The following is a 15,093-nucleotide window of genomic DNA, read 5'->3' on the forward strand; positions in this document are numbered from 1 at the left end:
ATCAGTCCCTACCTCGTCCCCTCAAACAAAAACAAAACCCAATAGATGCAGATACTCAAGCAAAAGATACACCCTTCAAAGTTAAAGATACTTTGTTGATTGCACTTTGTATTTATGTTCTTAGCAACAATCAACTTTGTTGCTCTCTGTGTATAATGTATCTGGGGCTCATGGATGGAGCCAAAGCCATAGCCATAGCCAGTGCCACAGACACAAAGTGGCAGTGCCAGTGCCAGAGCTAAGAGCCAGTGGTGTGCTACTGAAAAAGTATCGCGACGCGATGAAATTTATTCGTCTGTCCGTCGTCGAGTTTGGATTCAGTTCGTTTTTGATCATCAAATGTAGTGAACGCAATTGGCTCCTCACAATATTTTCAATATTTTAATTTTGAATAAAATACAAATAACCAACATTATTGTGCGGATGGCGCAAAAATACAAATTTTAAACTATAAATAAAATAAATTTAAACTTTGAAGTTTTTTCTGATGAATTTTCGTTTGTTTTAAATTTCAAAATAAAAAATAATATAAAAGAATTATGACAGAAGAAATAATTTAAATATCAATCTTCATAAATTTCGGTCGAATATAATAAAATTGTGCAAGTGCCGCAAAGGTTGGGTATCGTATAAAAAGTCGTGAGCTCGGTGCACTTCCATTGCAATTGCACCTGCAATAAATATACGCGGTGTTGTGTGTTAGAATGAAAACGCGTGAACTTCCTTCGTACGGTTTTTTGAAATTGCATTCTTTTAATTTTATTTGTCAAAACTTAAAAATGCACTTTTGTTTTGTTTAAACAAGAAGAAAATTATTAAACATTTAAAGAGGCGATCTTAAAGATATTCAGATACTTTCTGCGATCTTCCTCGCATATGTGGAGTGAAATTCAAAAATAAGTATTTTTTTTTTTGAAATTTTTACTCGTGCGCTGCATTTTTTTAATACTACTTACGGTTAAGGCCAAAAAACAGAATACTTTATTTTTTATTCCATGATAAATTGGATACTCTCAGATATACACTTTATGGTTATATTATGAGTATCTTATGTCCCTCATAATGTCCATTCATCGTTTTTCCGTCTAGAAGTTGAGAGTACTCGTAATGTGCAGCACGGGAACATATACCAACCTATATAAGTGTCCCTATATGTGCGTCAAGTTGGAGAAACGCACTTCGTAAAGTTGAACTTGCCGGTGGTGGTAAAGGTATAGTAGTGGTGTCTTTTTGAGACAAGACTACGTAAAAAAAGGCACGCACTTTCTTGTGACGTTTTGGCGGTAATAATATGAGAGTGAACTGGAATCTACCTTCAAGGGGGAAAACATTTAATTTAAATACTCGTACTAAAGCCATCATCACCAGTCAACATAATGATGTTTTTATTTTAATTTGTTTACTTTTGCATATTTAAATAAAAATATTAATACCTATAACAATTTAAGTTAAATTTTTTATACGGAGAAAACAAAAATTAAATAAATAAAAGTGAAACAATACAGCCGGGATTTATCGTGTTTTTTTGTTTGTTTGTTTGTTTGCTTGTTTGTTTGTCTGTCGTTTTCGAATTATTGTCGGGATCGGGACTTAAAATACAAAATAAAAATTATAATATGTTGATTGATTTGTAAATCGTGCTGCACATTTTTAAATGGTTACGAGTTTTTGGAAATCTGCTGTATAAGTTATTTATACCTATGTTATTTTGTGCTGCAACATCGACATCAGATATAAGACATAAAAAAAGGTAAATAAAATAAACAAAAATATACATTATTATGTTGCTTGCACTTCTTCCTTTTCTCTTTCAATTCTTCGTTATTTGTTTGTTTTTCTTATTAAGTCTTGCCAAAAAAAAAACAAAAAAAAAACAAACTAAAAGAAAATCGTGATTTAGATGAATAATTATTAGGTTGATGTTCGTGTCGTCTGATGTGAAGACTGAAGACACGATGTAGATCAAACCAGCAGAAGCCACAAGAGGTGATCTTTTTTTCACTTTATTTATTTAGTTTTTGTTGCTGTTGTTGTTGTTGTGTCTTCTTGGGGAATAGTAATTTATTTGAAATGGTTCTTATGTGACTTATAGTGTCTTAGACGAAAACAGTGATAAATTAGTTTTTAGATATAAAAATGTTATGTTTGGAAATAAGATGGATTGGTTTGACATCTTCCTCAAGGACATTTAATGTAGTATTAAGTTCCTTTGAAGAAAGTGCTCTGGGAACTAAAATTTAAAAAGTAAAAAATTAGAAAGAAAAAATACTGTGGAACTGTGCGTGTGCAGGAAGCCCGACAGTTTATGGTTTTAGTCTTAATATCTTTTGTATGTGAAAAATTACTCTTTTAAAATGAAAGGCTTGATTAAGCATTGGAGAAGAAATAACAATTCGTTGAGAATTAATAATATACTCAACTTTAAATTAAGACATTTTTCTCAAAAAAATGTTGTATTTTATACAGAATGGTGTGATTCCAAATTTTACAGATATTTGTTACCTCGAATATCTTACAAACTATTACCTTTTAATGTAAATTTTGATTTTGAAAGCCAATTAATTGATTCTTTTACAAGTTATGACTTACTTCAAATTAATTCTTGCAAAAACGATTTATGTATATCGTATTCTAGATCTTATTTTTGTAGATAAACATTTACTTATTAATGTAGAAAAATCATTAAATCCAATTTTTTCTAACTCGATCCACCATATTGATCTTGATATACATTTTTCATTTTATGAGTACGTTAAGTCTTCAAATTATTATAAGATAAAATTTAATTACACAAAAGCTAATTTCGAAGGCATAGCGAGTTATATGTCCGATATTCCGTGGCAAGAAAATTTGAATTCTTTCAATTTATCGCAATTTTATAATTATTTTATTGATAATATGAAATCGGCAATTGATATATAAAAAATTCATGTAAAAAATAACTCGAAGCCTCCTTGGTTTAATATAAGGCTTTGTAATTTATGTAATAAAAAAAACAAGGCCTATAAACGAGCTCTGGCATCGGGAAATAATAATGACTTAAAAGGTGTTTATATACGATTACAACGAGAATTCGATGTTCTTAACAAATTTTTGTTTAAATCTTATATGTTAGCAATTGAATCAAACCTTAAAAAAAACAGTAAAAGTTTTTGGTCTTATATTAAAAACAAAAAATCTTCTTGTGGCATTCCTAGTAATATGCATTACCTTGATTCAACGCATTCAGATCTTTTATCTATTTGTAATTCATTTGCACATTATTTCCAATCAAATTACACCAGATCTGACGAAGCCACTTCAGGTAATAGGGAATTTTTATCTCAAAATTGTAAGGTGAATGAATGGCCAAATAGAGCTAAATATGTCTGAAGTAGAAAGTGGCCTTTTGAGTTTGAAAGAGGACATAAATCCAGGTCTGGACGAAATACCACCGATTATCCTTAAAAAATGTGCATTAGCAATAATAGAACCACTTTTTTTTATTCTCAAAAGCTCTCTATCTAATGGTGAGTTCCTATCAGAGTGGAAAAAATCATTTTTAACTCCAATTCATAAATCTGGATCAAAGCATCAAATAAACAATTATCGTCCAATTTGTAAATTGTCATGTATACCAAAACTGTTCGAAAAATTAATATACAATAAGTTAGCTTTCCTCGTGAAAGAACAGATTTCACCATTTCAACACGATTTCGTATCGGGAAGGTCAACAACAACCAATTTATCTATTTTCTCCAATTTTATTTTAAATAAAATCGAAAAAGGTCACCAAATAAATGTAATCTACACTGATATTGCGAAAGATTTTGATAGAGTAAATCACTCAATTTTGTTGAAAAAATTAATTTCTTTTGGTTTTCATTCGAATCTTTTGAAATGGTTATACTCTTACCTTAGGAATCGTATTCAATTTGTTAGAATTGAAAATATGGTTTCAAGTCCAGTTTTGGTAACCTCAGGTGTTCCCCAAGGTAGCCATCTTGGGCCACTTCTTTTCCTAATTTTTATCAATGACTTACCTGATATTTTCGAAAATTCTGTTCAACTTCTATTTGCTGATGACTTAAAGTTTTTTAGATGTATAAAGTCCATTACGGATTGTCATCTGTTGCAAAATGATCTTCGTAAATTATCTGAATGGTGCTCTGTAAACCAATTATATTTAAATGCCTCTAAGTGTGAATGTTTTACTTTTTGTCGTCACTTTTCCCAAATTATCTTTGAATATAAGATTAATAGCCATGTTCTTGATAGAGTTTGTGAAAAGAAAGATCTGGGGGTAATTTTCGACTCTAAATTAAACTTTGTCAAGCATATAGAGTTCAGTGTATCCAAAGCAAATTCCATGCTAGGCTTTATTAAACGTAATAGTAATGATTTCAAAGACCCTTTTACTCTTAAATCGCTCTATTCATCTTATGTCAGATCTATATTAGAATACTGCTGTGTTATTTGGAATCCATTCTATAACATTCATTCAAACAGAATTGAAATGATTAAAAAAATGTACTAGGTTCGCAATTAGGAAATTAGGTTTGAACATCGAAACTCCATCATATACTACCAGATGTCAACTTTTAGGTATGCAATCACTTGTAAATAGACGAAAAATGTATTCAGTTATGTTTATAAGTGATATTTTAACGTACCATATTAAGTGGCCATTTCTTTTATCCTTAATTAATTTATATGCTCCATTGCGACAACTGAGAGTACGTTCTTTATTTCGTGAAGATGATCATAGAGTTAACTATGCGAAAAATGAACCTATAACAAGCTGTGTCAGTGAAACTATTAATCTTATTGCGTCTCATATTGAATTTGACTTTCATCTGAGTAGATCTTCTTTAAAAAATAGATTGTTATTGTATTTTCAATTTAATTGATTTTTTAATTTTACAATATAATTTTACTGTTGTCATATTGTTAATGTTTAATTTTATTTTATTAAAAATATTTTATTCTATGTAATACGCTATAAGTCCATCTCGATGTATTAGCATGTATTCGGTTGTCTAACTGTAGATTTAAAATCTCTAAATGATGTAAATAAATAAATAAATTAAATTAAAATTAAATTAAATTAAACAAAAAATGATATGAACTCTTGAATAATTCTTGAAAAATCGAAGTAACAAGTTTTTCTTACAAAACATAAACATTACATAAAGTTGGTAAAAATTCATTTTCAACTCAAATATATTGGAAACAATTTAAGATATTTGCTTCAAACTAATTTTATCGGGTAACATTCTTGGAAAACAGTTTTTTACAATAATTAAAAAAATCTACAATAATTCCACGAGAAACTGGTAAAAATTGATATTTACTTAAATATCTTGAGAATCAATGAAGGTATTAACTTTAAAATTAAATGATTTTGTTTTAAAGATACATTTAATTATTCCGAAAAAACCAATTGGCATTTTTTTAATAAATAAAAACTTTCAAAAATTCTAAGGTCGAGAGATGTTGATATTCGACTTAAAATGTCAGGAACAAAAGCAGAAATTGAAATCAAATTTATTTTACTATACGTTAAATATAGTTGTTAACCTTTAGTTATTTTTTAAGAAAAATCCACTTAACATTTTTTTTTACAAAAAACAAAACCTATAAAATCAATCGAAAACTTATGAAAAATGGGTTTCGACCCAAGTGTCTTAAGACCAATAAAGACATTAACTTCTTTATTTAAATTTTACCCAAAATGTAATTAATATTTCGGAAAACTTTAATGAGTGTAGGTGGTGTTATAGCCTCTCTTTATGATTTGTTTCATTTAGTTTTAAGCTGAATCGTAACGGCTAATTTAAGAAAACACTTTTCATGAAATACTCTTGGAGATTTGTCGATTTCTAGCAGAGGTAGTACTCTGAACAAGAAATTGAATCCAAGACTTCTGGCATGACAGTCCTACGCACTAACCATCACGCCAAGGGTACTGCAATAATTTAATGTAACTAAAACCAAATTCAACTTTTCTGAAGGTTTAAAAAAAATGTTTGTAAATATGTTATAAAATTCAAGAGACATATCGCAACAGTAGTCAAAATGTTTGAGTTGACGTATAATTTAATAGATTGTAACCATTTAGCAGTTACTTCCGTGGATTTTTTTCCGTTTTTTTTTGTCAAGAGTTGAGCTTGACTTCGTCGCTTGAAATGTTCAATTTAATTTTCCGAGTCCAGACCCTCTGTATTGGCATATACATTTCAAAACATTACCTCTACAATGTTTTTACTGACTTTTATCGCGAAGCTCCTGATAGTTAATCTTTTATTTTTTGGGATTAAAAATCCTTAAATAAATGTATATTACAATTGGTTGTCATCAAAAACACTTAAAAAAGAAGCTGTGATGCGATCCACACTGATAACTTTCCATCCCATCTGTCGATTTGTCTTGCTTAAAAGTTTTCGTGTAGGGTTAAAAAAGTTGTCATTTGAATTATTCTTAAAAATTTTTAAATTACAAACAATATTTTTCAAATCAAGAAATAGTTTAGTTAAAAAATCTAGTTTTGTTAAATGGATTTTTAGTCGAAAACAAATGTTTACCAATTTTAGTAGCATTTCTTCTTTTTTTACAAATTGGATGAATGAAATTAATGTGAGAGATATCAAGAACTGAAAATCAATTTTACCAAATTTGCGAAAAACTGACTGTTGGATTTTTATAAAAAAAAAGTACTGAATATCAAAAACAATAGATTCTGTAAAATAAAAAAGTTTGAAGACAATATTTTGAATTTTTGAAAAGCTATTTGGAGTCGAAAGTAAATTTTTACCAAGTTTTATTAAGCTTTTTGTTTAGGTTTTTATTTTTTGTAAGAAAACCGACAATTCGATTTTTCTAAAAATATTTCCATATGTTGAAAACAATATTTCTTATAAGTTAAAATTAGTTGGAAGCCAAAATCTCAAATTTTTGAAAAGATATTTAAGTCGAAAATTATTATTTACCAACTTTTGTTAAATTTTCTTTTAAGTTTTTATTTTTTGTAAAAAAAATTGTCAATTCGATTTTTCTCAAAATTTTACCGAATGTTAAAAACAATATTTTTTACAAGATAAAATAAGTTTGAAGCCAAAATCTCAAGTTTTCGAAAAGATAATTGATTTGAAATTTAATTTTTTCCAACTTTGAGTAGTTCTTTTTTAGGTTTTTATTTTTTTATAAAAAAAACTATTTAAATAATTTTTCCCAACATTTTACCAGATATTAAAAACGTTATTATTCGTTGCACAAAATTGTTTTGGAGATGAAATCATTTTTCGTTCGTAAAATTTTAGAGGTGGCAATTTTTTTTTTTCAGTTCTTAATTTTATTTATAAAAAATAGTTAATATAATCAAGTTTTTTTCCCAAAATATAATAGTTTGGTATCACGTTACAATATATAATTTAGAATTCAATTTAAGCCTCTAGCGTTATTGGTTTCTGAGATATTTATGCTCAACCAAAATGTTCAACTTTTTTTTATACTGCTATTATAAAAAAAACGACTCACGCAATTTTCTTAAGAGCCCTCCTGCATCTTTGTGCATTATTATCTGTATAACAAAATTTATTTGGGGTCGATATCTCTTCTGCTTCTTGAGATATGGACGACAAAAAATCGTCGCGAACGTACGGACGTACTAACGTACACACGCACGCACAGACATCTTTCTAAAAATCTTTTATTTCGACTCAAGGGACTATGAAACGTCGAGAAATGTCAAAATATTCAATTTGACAAATCGGACCCATTACAATAACTTCCTATGCGAATTTAAAAAAAAAAACACAAAAACCACTCGAAAAATAAATCACCCCTGTCAATAGGATAAATGCAGCTACCTACACGTCTGTCAAAACCATATTTGTAATCAGCGAGTCATTTCAATTTTCGGAAAAGTTGAACTTTTTATCGGAAATTAAGCCACTACTTTCTGGCAGCAATCGGTTTTTGTTATCTCAACTAATCGACTTCTTGCAAGTTTAATATTACCTGGTTTCCTTTCACGTCAAAATTTAGTCCTCAGCTTTCAAACGAATTTAATTTTTTAAAACTGGTATTGTACTTTTTCGACTTATAATAATTTTTTAGTCAATTTTTATAAAAGTTTTGAATAAAAGATAGATTAAGACGGGACCAAAATTAAAAACAAAAATGGGAAAAAAATCCCTTCTGAAAATAATCCTAACCAAACTTTAACAATGAACTAATAAAGGACCTATAGCTCCGTTTGTTTAATTTATGTATGCTTGACTTAAATTATTTCATATCTCTTTTCATCATATCTTATCTCAATAAATAAATGATTATTGACTTAGTTCTTATTAAATCGAATGGAATCAACAAAAGTGAAAACACTTCCAAAATTAACTTTATGTAAATTGACAGACAAGGTCTGAATTATAAAAAAATGTTCAAGACACTTATTTTAAACATTTTACTACGAGTATAATATTGTCAAAACAAATTGTTACAATGTCTTTTAATAAACTGACAGAGAAAATTATTTTACATATCCTGTTCAATTTTGTGTCAATAAAATGACACTAAATGACACACAACATGTTGAGTTGTATTTTATTGTTGGCAAGTGAAGTTTTATTAATGTCTGTTTGTGTATGACGGTCGGTTAACATTAAAGTCAACTTAACATTTGTACATCGTCTTTCTTATAAACATCATCTTTGATATGCCGCAAGAAAGTGCAGAAAAACATACAAACAATTTAATCTGCATACTGTTAGTATGCAAAAGAAAAAATAAACGTGGAAAAACCATCGTATTGAAAATAAGAGGATTCGAACACAGTTTATGTTAAATTTAAAGCCAAAACTGAACTTTTTGAGACTAAAGGGTTTTTAGTAAGTAAAGAAAAGTAACTGATCTATACTCAAAACCTATTTTTCAAAAAGAAGAAAACCACTGAATATTCAATTAAAACGTTAATTGAAAAATGCATGAAAAAGCTAACAAAGAGTCCGCCAAAAAACTTCTTGTTTTTTGAAAATGCTATAAAAACATCGAGTGTAGCTTTTGAAACCAAATGTTCCCAATATCCTCCTCCTTCTTTTGTGAACAAAAATTCGTTTAACATGGCCCGAAAACGATCGCCATAATGGCTCGTTTTGGGTTTATCGGATTTTCAACGTATTCATGCGGGGTTTCTGTGCCCCCAATGCAACAAAAATCAAAATAAGCTATATCTAAAAAGATGATATTTTTTGGCAAAATCGGCATCTTCCCTAAACCTTAGATGGCGGACCCTATATTTGTAGAATGAATGCAATTTTTCAGTTTTTATGTTCTTAAGAATTTTATTTGAAACTTTTAGTTCTGAGAAATTGCTTACTTCTTGAGGAAACCAATACTTTGTAGATATGTTTATTGACTTGGGAAATTTGTTTTTTTTTTCGGTATTGTGAGTTAAACAATACCTTTTGGAATTGAATTGGAATCTTACCTCCTAGTTTTCTATAGATTATGTTCTTTTAAAGATACCTCTCTGAAAATGCAAACAAAAGACATAAAACGCTGTTTTAAAAGCTAGATTACAAGGCCATGTACGAATAGTTATTTAAAAATATTGTACGAGTTTTTCAAAAAGAAAAAATCTATGTTCTCTTCAGACAGTTTAAATCAATTTGAAATGTGACTCCCTTGGTTTTCGTTAAGACTTATGATTCTTGATTTGATATTATGAGATGTTTTAAAAAATCCTTAAATACAATTTCTCTATGTTTTCGAAGAATTTTCTTTTGAGTTAATTTTAAGTGCTGATTACGAATCAAAACTCTGATTTCAGCTGTATCTGTATGTAACTAAAACTTGATGTTTCAACCCAAATTTGAAATAGGAGAAAAATTAGGTTTATATCGTTTTCGGTTTATTCGGTTTTAGAACGGTTTGAGCTCGAATTGTTCAGCGTTCTTTTAACGTTTATGTATGACAGGAAAAGAATTGAAATTGATGAGAATTTTTTGAAAAATAAATGTATACTTCATGAATTTACATAGCCTCAAAAAGCCTCGAGCATAATTGATTCGATTTATAAAAGGTTGTATCGATGGCGGATCCAGACTCATGGCTCCGCCATTGATACAACGACCCCTTCTGGGATGTAATTTTTTTTTCGAAGGAATTTCCTTTAGTTCAAAACTAATTGGTCAATTTTTGAGCAATGGACGATCCATGGAGGTCTTATGAGCCATAAAGCTTATAAAGTCAAATTGTATTAGAAAAGATTTCATCTAAAAATTTGTTAGTAATTTAACGACATTCACCAAAAAGCAGTTTAATGTCAAAAACAACTAAAATTTTTGTTTTCACTCAATGCGTTCTTTTGGTATTGATGAATCTCTTCTTCGTTGCATTAGAAATTACCTTTCTAACCGTTCAACACAAGTCGTATTAGATGGTTTCAAGACTGAAATTCATAAAATAAATGATGGTGTCCCCCAGGGCTCCGTTTTGTTTCCGATTCTCTTCCTTTTATTCATAAATGATCTCTGTCACTTCTAATCCATTAAACTGTTTCGCGAACGACAGCACCCTTAGCTTTTCATATTCGTTTCTAGATTCTAATCCTTGTCCTTCGGATGTGATCTTGATCTTGACAGCATTGTCCAATGGGGAATCAAAAACCAAGACATTTTTCACCCCTTCAGATCAGGCAATAATCTACAAAGCTTTCAACCGTCCTAAACTTAAGTATAATTGGTATATCTGGTCAGGTGCTCCTAAAACAAGTCTAAATCTCTTGGATAGAATTCAAAAAAGGGCTTTAAAAATGATAGGTGACAGAACTATAATCGAAACATTTACATCGAAAGAACACCGCCGCAATGTTTCATGCCTTTCGTTGTTCCGTCGAATGAGCCAGTTCCATTCCACCCCTTAAAAGATTCAGCCGTAATACCCGCATTTCCAGGAATGCTCATCAGTTTACTCTTGATAAATGCCAAGTATAGAGTATCTTTCTTAAATCGCACATCGAGAATGTGGAATGCTTTGGCCAACTCTGTTTTTCCCTCCCATTTTGATGTCGAGAACTTTAAGATCAATGTGCACCGGTATCTCCTTTTAAATCCATCCCTATTTTCCTAACGCTTGCACTGTGTTTAAATATAAACATATAAAGGGTACTAATAACCCTTTGAGTGCTTGTGAATTATAAAAAAAATTAGAATTAAAAAAAAACTTTAGTCATGCTTTAAATTATTTTCATAAAATGTTTTTCTAAGAAAAAGAGTAAATATTCAGGTTCTTAAGAAGAAACCTTGAATAAGAAATCATCAATTTAAAAATATGTAAATTTTTTTTAAACTTTCTCAAAATTTTGTATTTTTAATTTGGCTTCTTTCTACAAGAAGAACATATTTTGATATTGCTCCAGAAAGGAACCCCTCATAAAACCTTCATTTTTTTTAAGGTTTCTCAAGAACAAATGGACCTTCTTTTTTCTGTGCAACCTCTTGTTGATAATCGAATGATCAAATTAATGATGATGATGATTTTAAATCTTAAAATATAGGAAATTTGAACAGACTTTTGGGAAGACATTATCAAGTACTAGCGACCCAGCAGTGTATTTTATTTCTTTCAAAATTGATTTTCTGTTGAATACAAAAGATCTTAAAAATTAGATAAATCTACTTTTGAAGTGAATTTGCTTTGGATGCTCGAACACGAATTTCAATAATATAAATGTCCAAAAACAGCAAAAGTGACACTTTTTTTAAACTAATGGCTTATTGAAAAACATAGTAAACGTTTCATATTTGTTGATATAAAAGCTTTGAATCTCTTGAGATTTGAAGTCAAAAGAGATCTCGAAACGTGTAATTTGTAAATGCCACATAAGCGTTTCTTCCCAACTTTAATTGTTTAAAGAAATTATGTACTTAAATCCAACTATATCTTCAAATTCAAGAACCAAGCATTTTTTCTACAATTTTTAAGTTTTGTTGACTCCTAGATAAGAGTAATCGTATTGATGATAGACTCCAGAAACTTGAGTCCGAAAAAACTAAGCCAAAAAAAGCAAGACAGTTCTTCATATCAGATCGTCTCTCTTGAATTTTTGTAGCGTTCTTCGAATTAATAGAAATTGGAAAAAAAATATATTTTTTTTTTCGAAAAGAGCTGCGTTTAAAACAAATCCTTACATTTCTGCGTGAAAAGCACCAAAAACCCTCTAAACTATTGTGTTTTAGCTCTTAAATATGGCATATTTAGAAAACTGTTGGAATTTTGGAATGCTTTCATATATATGTAGTCGCCCAAATTAAATTTGCTGGACAACAGTGTTCTAAAATAATTTGGTAACTAAAGTTGCCACTTTAGCAATTGAAATCTGTAAATTTAAGGTTAAGATACATATTGTTATTTAAATTTTGTTAGCCTCCTTACAAAATATTAAAGAACATTTTTAAACAGTGAGTTACAACTCATCTCTAATTGTATCTAAAAATCCTCAAGTAATAGCTTGAAGTGGAATTTGAACAGAAGTCGCCCAAAACCTGCAATCATATGTAATCCTTATTTACACGTTTCCTGAATAACACGAGCTGTTATGTGACTCACACTATGATTATGTTTACCCCTTGTTTAGACTTATTCTACTGAAATATGGAGTCGATACCAAATTTTTCACTTTTTGAAATTGCTTTCATAAGAAACGCACCCTGATTTTTTCAAACCTTTCGACATGCGTTGATACTAATATTTTTAAATTAAAATTTATTACAAGCCGATAAATCTACTCGTTCTTGAGATGAAGAATGTAAGGATGTGGGATATGATGAATGGTTTTTCAAAGTATGGAACTTTGAAGTAAAATAAAACATAGATATTTTTTAATTTGATATTTAATTGACTTTATTTGAAATATAATTTTATGCCATTATAATTTAGTAATGATCTGACATGTGATATGGTGCTTGGACGTAGTATGATAGAAGGTCTTATTTTAATGCGGCGAAATTTGTCCTCCAAGTGGTCAATCGTTTCGGGCTTATCGTCGTAGAATAAAAACTTTACATGTCTCCTCAGAAAATATTCAAGCTAAGTTTAACCTTACAATCTTGGAAGCTAATTGAAGGGTCAGAAACGTGAAATATTGACGCATCCAAAAGTGAGGAATATGAACTTCGAAAAGAATAATGAGTTTCAAAATAAATTTTAAAAATTTGGAACTGTTATTCGGGGGTCAGTATATTAATGTTAAAATACCAAACTAAGCTAAATATAAAACACTTCATAGCGGACAAAATGTTCACCAACAAAAAAAGTGCTAGCAGTTTAAAGTTCTATACTTTAAAAATAACACCCGTTATTAGGACCCTTTTAATGGTGTGTTGTTGACAGTGTTTACAAAAAAAGCCAAATTTCAGATGTGTCGGAATTTTTTTGAATGAAAGCTTTTTATAAATCCATTTATTTGGACTAGTTTGAAATAAAGTTCTGTTTTCTATTTTTCAAGTTGTTATTTTACTGTAGTATTTAAACTGTCCAACAATTTCTTGGCAATACGTTTATTCTTAAATTACTCCTCAATTTAATCGCGCTTTCTATCGATGGAATCATCTTCCAAAAATGTCGTTTTCAATAAATTTAATGTCAAATTTCCAAAATCCCTTGACTCATTAAGTATCCGGGACCCAAAAATGGAGCTTGAATCATATCCTGCTGAAAAATTTGTATGTTATTTATTTTCTACGAAAAAAAGTTTGTGGTATAGTTCCTAAGTACCTATAATAAAATACAAGTCTAAACAATACCCAAATACTGTGAATGGATCAGGTTATTGTTTTCGAGACTCATCATTCTCAAAATTCCACAAAAGTCATCATCATCGCACAATTCACAAAAGGCTCCTAAACAAAACACACCGCAATCCGCAACCACCCGCGCCGTCGAACTCACTATGCGCCAGACAACAGACAATATCTCCTCTAATTTGAAAAGAATCTACCGCCTTTTCAAAAACAATATATTCCCTAAATACTTTACCTACCTTCCAAAATCCATTCACAAAAATTATACTATATCGATGATTCACTATTGAAGAATTCACACACAACTCACTTCCTCTATGATGTGGAATATAGGTGAATTCCAATTTAGGTATGCGAAGCGAAATCCTATATACCGGCCCCCACATCATCATCATCTCCATCACACTCCATAAAACATCAAATTGCAAATTCTTGAGGAATTTTGGGAACAAAAACAAAACTCTTTTGTTACAAGTGGTTGCTACGTTACGCTATCCATAGGTAGTAGAGTAAGTAATGGCTCTGGCGGGTTAGGTTAGTGATGTTTCCCTAAAACGATTAATGACATTCTTAGCTACAAAACAAACACAAAAACCTATTTTGATTCATCCCAAAGCAGGAAGTCAACAACGACGCGATGTATAGAGTCTTTCTTCTTCCCAATCTCAGTCCCAGTCCCAGTCCCCAGATGCTGTTAAATGTAGCTCTGGCTGAATGGGCTGGTAGATGGTGATAGTTGGTGTTACCTAACCGCACTTCTTCTAAACAAGAAGCACAGCATCAGCGCAGAGCACCGACTAGCGCACAGACACAATATTTCTTGAAAAAGAACCGAGAAACAAAAAGAAAAGAAAAGAACCTCACGACAAGACTCTTCTACGGAGCAGAGGACGGACGCGAGACGCAGAGTGCCGACTCACCAACAACATCGAAAAGGAGGACTTGATTATGTCATTCTGAGCCGATGCCGATATACCAGACTCTTGACGCTGCTGCTGGCTGCTCTGATGATGCTCCGTTCTGGGTTCCGTGGTTCCCTGGTTCCATCTTTCCTCGTGGCCGCTTGTTGTGGCTTTATTTTTTTATTTTTTTGGGATACCTACCTTATTATTATTTTATTATTCCTCGTCCATTAATACGAAGCGAAGGTTGTCTATGTCTGGCGTCAAGGCAGCAAGGAAACATAAGAACACTAAAAATAAAACGATACCATAACCTGGTCCAGATGCAAGATACTCCATGATGCCTTGTCGTTCGTAAAGGTACGTCCGTGTCCGTATATCCGTCGTCAGTGTCGTCGCCGGATCAGTGG

At 30.6% G+C, this 15,093-nt stretch overlaps 1 protein-coding gene across 1 annotated transcript in view; it reads left to right on the top strand.

The window, feature by feature from the left end:
* Positions 1-235: 235 nt before the first annotated feature.
* The window catches only part of LOC129952469 (uncharacterized), a 181,671-nt gene continuing 166,813 nt past the window's right edge, over positions 236-15,093 (top strand). Inside the window, exon 1 of the mRNA XM_056065061.1 lies at positions 236-1,750. The gene's annotated coding sequence lies outside the window, so the exon portion shown is untranslated. The remainder of the gene's footprint in view (positions 1,751-15,093) is intronic.

This window comes from Eupeodes corollae, chromosome 3 (assembly GCF_945859685.1).
Source record: "Eupeodes corollae chromosome 3, idEupCoro1.1, whole genome shotgun sequence".
In the NCBI taxonomy this organism is placed as follows: domain Eukaryota; kingdom Metazoa; phylum Arthropoda; class Insecta; order Diptera; family Syrphidae; genus Eupeodes; species Eupeodes corollae.